The sequence below is a fragment of the Leptonychotes weddellii genome, chromosome 11, assembly GCF_054177405.1.
Source record: "Leptonychotes weddellii isolate Sample4059 chromosome 11, ASM5417740v2, whole genome shotgun sequence".
Taxonomy (NCBI): Eukaryota; Metazoa; Chordata; class Mammalia; order Carnivora; family Phocidae; genus Leptonychotes; species Leptonychotes weddellii.
The window spans coordinates 37,946,847-37,954,555 of record NC_138379.1 but is presented as its reverse complement, the minus strand read 5'-3'; the positions used below and the strand labels follow the sequence as shown (position 1 = coordinate 37,954,555).

Genomic DNA, 7,709 nt, shown 5'->3' with positions numbered 1-7,709 from the left:
GCAGACTCCCTGCCGAGCAGGGAGCCCGATGCGGGACTCGATCCCGGGACTCCAGGATCATGACCTGAGCCGAAGGCAGTCGCCCAACCAACTGAGCCACCCAGGCGCCCCTTCTATTATTATTTTAAAACCAGCATTTGTCATCCAAAATGTTGTTGGTTGCCTTGGTGGTAATATACTCATAGAATCGATATAGTAGCAATACCTATTATTTAGCTAGATAAAAAGTGGCAAACTGAAGTGTCCAGTGAGTGACTGCCTCCCCCATATAGAGTATCTTACATAAATAAAATAATGGGGCGCCTCTGTGGCTCAATCAGGTAAGCCTTCGGCTCAGGTCATGATCTCAGGGTCCTGGGATCAAGCCCCACATCAGGCTCCCTGCTCAGTGGAGAATCTGCTTCTCCTTCTCCTGATCCACCCCCCCGCCCCCGCACCGCTCATGCTCTCTCGTGCGTTCTTTCTCTCAAATAAATTTTTTTTAAAAAAGAACAGTTAAAAAAAATAAATAAACATTTTCAAAGGAGATTCAAGCAAAATTAAATATTTAGGAGGACTTCAAAAGCTAAGAAGTTGAAAAAAAAGGTTCCTGGCTAAAAGTGTAACTTATTTTTCATCATGAGGAATATACTCCTTAATCCCCATCACCTAATTCACCCATCTCCCTACCCACCTCCCCTCTGGTAACCATCAGTTTGTTCTCTATACTTAAGAGTCTATTTCTTGGTTGGCTGGCTCAGTTGGTAGAGCATGCAACTCTCGGTCTCAGGATTGTGAATTCAAGCATCATGTCGGGCATAAAGCTTAGTTTAAAAAAAAAAGTCTATTTCTTTTTTTTTCTTTGCTCATTTGTTTTGTTTTTTAAATCCCACACGTGAGTGAAATCATATTATATTTGTCTTTCACTGACTGACTAATTTTGCTTGGTATTATACTCTCTAGTTCCTCCATGTTGTTGCAGATGGCAAGATTTGATTCTTCTTGATGGCTGAGTAGTATTCCATTATATATATATACCACAATAACACCACATCTTCTTTATCCATTCATCAGTCAGTGGACACTTAGGCCGTTTCCATAGTTTGACTATGGTAAATAATGCTGCAATAAACATAGGGGTGCATGTATCCCTTTGAATTAGTGTTTTTGTATTTTTTGTGTAAATACCCAGTAGTCCGATTACTAGATTGTAGGGTAGCTCTGTGTTTAATGTTTTGAGGAACCTCCATACTGTCTTCCACAGTGGCTGTACCAGTTTGCATTCCCCCTAACAGTGTAGGAGGGTTCCTTTTTCTCTGCATCCTCGCCAACACTTGTTGTTTCTTGTGTTTTTGATTTTAGCAATTCTGATACGTGTGAGGTGATAGCTTATTGTGGTTTTAATTTGCACTTCCCTGATGATGAGTGATATTGAGCATCTTTTCATGTGTCTGTTGGCCATCTGTAGGTCTTCTTTGAAGAAAGAAGTTATTTTTATTTAGCTGCCAAGATCTGTGAAACACAATGATAGAGACTCTCCTTTAAAGCTTTGGCATTCAATATGGCTGACTGCTATGAAAGTAAACATGTGGTTGGTAAAGTTTAAAATAAGGATGTCCTTCTTCAACAGATTTGAATAATCATTTGGTCTAGAAATTATTTCATCCTTTATAGGAAGATGTCTTCTGATTTTCAAAATAAACCACCTCTTATCATCCTAGCGAAATAAAATCCATTCTGATCTTTTTTTTAATAGAAATCCACCCCAAGATTATTTGGGAAACCACTTTCTGTATTAAAAACAGACATTTCTTCCTTTAATAAGCCAAAGCCAGCATTTTTTAGTGTTAGAGTGACTTCAGCATTTCTTTTCCTTTGGCCTATTGCTGACGTGGCAAGGGTAACCATTGAGAAACAAACAAACAAAAACCCAAGACATTTTAAGATGGAAAGAGCATTCTTATCAATAAGCCAAAATTTTTCATTATTCGTATTTTTTTTCTTTCCTCATGACAAAAGAGAAAAAAATTCAATCCCTAATCTACCAGTAGGCTAATAATTCTTTAAATATTGGTCATGATAAAACTAACGTGCCCTTCACCTGGGTGGCTCAGTTCGTTAAGCGTCTGCCTTGGGCTGGGGTCATGATTCCAGGGTCCTGGGATGGAGCCTGGAGTCAGGCTCCCTGCTCAGCGGGGAGTCTGCTTCTCCCTCTGACTCTCCCCCTGCTTGTGCACACTCTCTCTTTCTCTCTCTGTCTCTGTCTGTCTCTCGTTCATGCTCTCTCTTTCTCTCTTACAAATAAATAAATAAAATCTTAAAAAAAAAAAAAAAGGTAACATGCCCTTTAGGGGCGCCTGGCTGGCTTAGTCGGTGGAGTAGGCAACTCTTGATCTTGGGGTTGTGGGTTCAAGTCCCATGTTGGGTGTACAGATTACTTTAAAAAAAAAAACTTAAAAAAAAAAAAGTAACGTGCCCTTTAAAACCAATTGAATTGAAGTCCACAGTGCGTAATTCCCTTCTCTGCTGCTAGGTGGCAATTAATGCGTTGGAGAGGAAAAAAGTCTGCCCCCCTCCTCCCTTCCCCACCCAGAAAGATACGTGCATTTTCTCTTCCTTAAGGTAAGAATTCTCTTAAGGATAATATTCTCTTTCCTGTTTTGTTTTGTCCAAGTGAATTTACATTCACCTTTTCCTTTAATTGTTAAGAATAACACATACAAATCTAAAGCAGACTGCTATAGCTAGGGAAGAATAGATCATATCTTTTAAAGAGGGTGGTTTCCAAAAAGAGTGTATGTTCGTGAGTGATATAGAGTAGGAAGTTGCTATAATTTCCCTGCAGCATTTTTTCTTTTTTCAATTTTACTAAAGAAAATTTCCTGTGAAAGGACTTATAGCTGGCCCACGCCAACTTTATGCCAAATGTAATATAATTAAATATAAAACAAAAATGGAGAAGAAAAATAATTTTAAAGACCTAAAAGTAATTACAGTGTGGTAGAAGAGAAAGCTGCCTTTTTCAGGTGAACTATAGAAAAAACAATAAAATAATTCTTTATCAGAGACACACCCTGGTACAATATAAAAAACCAAATTTTTTTTCTGGACAACTTATTCAGATTTATCTATTCCTATCAAAATTATTTAAAGACCTACACATAATTTCTGTGTATTTATAAATCTAGGAGTCTGGCCTACAACCTCATAAAAATATGCTTACTCGTGTACATTGCTTTTTGTGACTTTCCTTACCAAAAGACTATATATATGTAGTTGGTGTTTGTGCCATAAAATTCAAAATATCAAATCCCTATTCAAAGAAGACTCAGTTTGGGTCTTAAAACAAGAAGACTCTCCCCAGGCTGAACTTAATGAAGCCTAACACCAAAAAGAAAAGCTGTTTCTAGCATTCTAGGCCTTGCCTGCATCCAGATGGCCTGTCTGTAGCCTAGCCAGAACCAAGCCCTTCCTGCTGCCTTTTCAGCTGGCCTTGGATGACAGCCCCAGGCTACACCTTCCATACCCCTTTAACTCCTCAGTGTCCAAGGTTTTTAAGAGATGGGATTTACAGTGTGAATTGGTCGGAAGAGTAAATAAAATTTTAAGCTTAAAGTTTAGTTTATAAAATATTTATCCACGTCACCTTCCCCGTCCTCCCCTCCCATAGGCTTCCTCCCAGAGTAGCTCAGCTAGCCAATTGGCATCAGAAGAGCACCGTTTGGAAGGGAGTGTGTGTGGGCAGCTTGCAGGTGAGGACAGGGCTGCCAAGGCAGACCATGCGGTTTGTCCTGTGCCTACACCCAATACCTGACTTGTGCCTTTTCAGAGCATTTGTATACACAGAGCAGTTCTGCTGTTTAGGGTGTGGGTAACTTTAAAAAGTATTTTTTTTAAATAGCTCGTTGACAAGACTTAACGTTCCGCAAACAAGAATACGTAAATGGGAGATATAAAATGTGCATGGATTTAAGTGAGAGCTTCTCCGAAGTAGTTGTCCCAGCAAAACAAATCTACTCTATGTTTTACAAGGACCCTTGGAAATCTTACTAGTGGCAGCCATTGTTTTCATCATGGGTTTTCAAAGGTTTGTTTGTATATGGGAATTTCATCAGAAGGTAATACACAAAGCAAACTTTACACTTGAAGGCAGTATTTCCCAATGGTTTTGCTTTTCTCCACATAGAGAGATGCTATTAACTGATTTGTAAGGGTGCTTCTAAGTTGGCCAGAATAGATATTTTTTGCAGGAAAGCCTATGACTCTCTATCCCTTTCCTTCTTATTTTTGAATCTCATTTCTTAGTTCTTTGCTCACTGTTATTTTTAATTATTATTATTATGCCCATTGCCAAGCTAGTTCACTTTCCCCAGAGTTGATTAGAGACTTGAAAAATCTAGGCCAACATAAAGTCCTGGTTTCCAGGTCAGACTACGTGAACAAAAGGGTAAAAAAAAAAAAAAAAGCTAAAGTGCTAGCGTTCACAAAACCCTTAAAGAAAACAAAACCAAAAAACGCAAAGGAACCTAGAACCATAGAGAATGGAGTTTAAAAACAGGAACCCATGGAAAGAAGAATGAAAGGATAAAAAACTATTACAGCACTGAGATGAAAAGAAAGTATTTAAAAGAGTGAATACAAATAGGTCTGGTATACCAGTTGATTTTCAGTGTTTAGCCTGGAGTGCTGGGTGTCTGCTCCAAGCAATAGAACCTCTCTCAACAGCTGACGTAGAAGAGGCACTCTGGCCCTGCTTCCCGTTTGCGGCTTCGGAACTGAAACATTACCCTTGACCCTCTCCACCCACTTCACTCTGTTCAGGTCCTCACTCACCTGATCTCAGCTTCACCACTTACTTCTCTCCGTTTGCCTGGCCCACAAGCGCACAAGATTGTCTTCTGTGCCATGACCTTGTCTCCTTGCAAATAGGATCATGAAAACTGGGGCCTCTCCATCCAGCTATGTTGTCTGAGGCTACCTCAGGCTACATTCCTCCCTGTTGGACCCACTCTTCGGGATTCTTCCTCCCGTGAAAAAGACAGTGAACCGGGGCGCCTGGGTGGCTCAGTCGTTAAGCGTCTGCCTCCGGCTCAGGTCATGATCCCAGGGTCCTGGAATCGAGCCCCACATCGGGTTCCCTGCTCAGTGGGAAGCCTGCTTCTCCCTCTCCCACTCCCCCTGCTTGTGTTCTCTCTCTTGCTGTGTCTCTCTCTGTCAGATAAATAAATAAATAAAAATCTTTAAAAAAAAAAAAAAAGACAGTGAACCAGACAGGCATTTGGGAAAGATCATATCCTCAAGAGAGATCAGATATCACCTATGGTTCAATGCACATTTCCAGAATACAGGCTGAGAGCACCTCAGTGCATAAAGAGCAAAAAGGCCCATCATTTCTGGACATAAATGTTTGTTTTTCAGTTTTACACATATATATTTTTAAAGATTTTATTTATTTGACAGAGAGAGAGAGCACAAGCAGGGGGAGCTGCAGGCAGAGGCAGAAGCAGGCTCCTGCTGAGCAGAGAGCCCGATGTGGGGCTCCATCCCAGGACCCTGGGATCATGACCTGGGTCAAAGGCAGATGCTTAACTCACTGAGCCACCCAGATACCCTCAGTTTTACACACGTTACCTTACTAACAATTGATACCTGATGGATTACAATCAGATTTTCACAGAATGATAAAATAGTACTCCCCCCAGGAAGTAAATTGGGAAAACAATTTATGAAAGCAAAAAAGGAACTAACAAATCAAGGTAGACGTCAATTTTTCTTCTTTAGAAAGTCTGAAGAAAAACCCAATTAAACAGGAAGATTGTTTTCTAATAAGTCATCTAATGTTGGGTTTAATGCTCTTTTTTTAAAGTGCTTTTTATTTCCGTGAAAAGAATTTTACTTTCCCTTTCATTTTGAGGAGAGGGGCAAAAACTCGGGAGTATCATTCCTGCATTCCAGTATAAAAAGAAAATTGCTGGCATGAGAAATGTTTGAATTTATGAAACGTAATAGCTTTCTTTCCTAATTAAAATATTGCATTTTTCTTTACTTCTCCCCATCACCATGAGAGTATATACATACGTGTGTGTGTATGTATATATATATATATATATATATATATATATATATAGGCATCCTTGCATGAAACCCTTTGACCAGATTTCACAACTCATAAGAAGTCTTTATTTAGTTTCAGTCTTTCCAAATAAGCCTGTAAGTTTCTGACAGAGCAAATACCAGTTTGGTCCTCTCTGTCCTCTGTCCCTTGACCTCCTGCTGAAACCTGGCTCAGTCTATTCACCTAAAGAGATGAAACTAGACCCTATTTCCACAGCGTATTTTTGTTTTTATGCGGGGCCACACAGAGCCGTGGAGAGTTCCAGGCGGGCCCAGGAAGGAGACAGATTGGCTGCCATCCAGTTCAGGGGGCTCACGGGAAGTTCAGCTTCCTTAGCCTCTCACAGACAGTCCCTCCCGTGCTGACCTCAGGCCCTCGAGCCCTGACGGTGCTGCCTTTCTGCCCACACTCATCCTCTGCCCCACACTGTTGGTACTTTTTGGAAGGGGGAAAAAGCCTGAGGAAAAAGGGCTGGGGAGAGGAAAAGTGAAAGTCCTGACTTTCGAACCTCTTAAGGATTTTCTCCCCATCTTTGATAAGAGATACTGTTAATTTAAAAGGATGTCAATGTATGGCATGCGAAATTTGCAAAAACATGGAGAATTTAGCATGGCCTATGCATCATGGTAGTTTACAAGCCTCAAAAAATTATGCTAGCCCTTCTGCAAGTATCCCATAGTCTTTTTTAAACTCTGTATTTAATGGAACTTTTTGCAGACAGTTTGCTGCCCTTTTGTAATTATTATTATCAGTAGTTCCATTGTAGAGAAATAGATTCCAGGAAAAATTACAATGATCAAATAGCTTATAGAATTTAATGCTAAAGCCTTTGAAAATGCAAATGATTTTTTCATAATTATTTGATTAATTTTGAAAGAGACCCAAGCAACATGTAACACCTTCTAGACTGTGTTTAAAATTTAAGAAAAAAGTAAATAATATGGAGCAACAATTGTAAAATTACCTTTGTCAGTGCAAAAGTAAAGATTTGATTGTATTTTCCTGATTTTTCTTCCCCTTTGATGACTTTAGTGCCAGTGGCTCAGTTGCATGCTTGGCATCTTTCCTCCTGCTAACTTTGTACAAATAATGCCCTCCCTCATTTGGGGGTGTCTATTACCCTTTCATCTGGCCTGTTCTATTTACCTTCCAAAAGCTGGCATTCAGCTGAAACCAGAGGAAAAAAAATCTTTTCCCAGTTTGTTGGCGACTTGTTGAAGGCAATTGACTGCTTTTCAGTAGAAAACATTTCCTTCCCCTATTGTGTCACCTCTACCCCTTAAAACACTTCATAAAGCTCTGGCTGAGCCTTCTCGTGATTGCCAGAGCATGGCTTCCTTTAAAAAAAATACTTAGAAGCAACTGGTATTTTCTTAAGAAAAGAGTCATTGATCTCTACCTATAAGGTCTGCATGATAAAAGGCACCATAGAACTGGAAGGGGCTTCTCAATTCAATCCCACCCATGAATTTACCAGGGGAGGGAACTGAGGCCCAGAGAAGTAAGAGTATTGTCCAATTTCTAAAGCAAAGATTCCTCATTGTTTCTGTACCATGAAGCACCTTGTCAGTCTGGTGAAGCCTATGGACTCCCTCTCAAAATAATGGGTTTTTTT

At 39.9% G+C, this 7,709-nt stretch overlaps 1 long non-coding RNA gene across 23 annotated transcripts in view; it reads left to right on the top strand.

The window, feature by feature from the left end:
• Nucleotides 1-7,709, top strand: part of LOC115936660 (uncharacterized) — a 105,887-nt gene that overhangs the window by 6,052 nt on the left and 92,126 nt on the right. For 17 of the 23 annotated variants that reach the window (XR_014138679.1, XR_014138668.1, XR_014138666.1 and 14 more), the window contains exon 3: nt 2,513-2,601. The exons of the other annotated variants lie outside the window; for them this stretch is intronic. This is a non-coding gene — a long non-coding RNA (uncharacterized LOC115936660). The remainder of the gene's footprint in view (nt 1-2,512; nt 2,602-7,709) is intronic. 23 annotated transcript variants of the gene reach the window in all.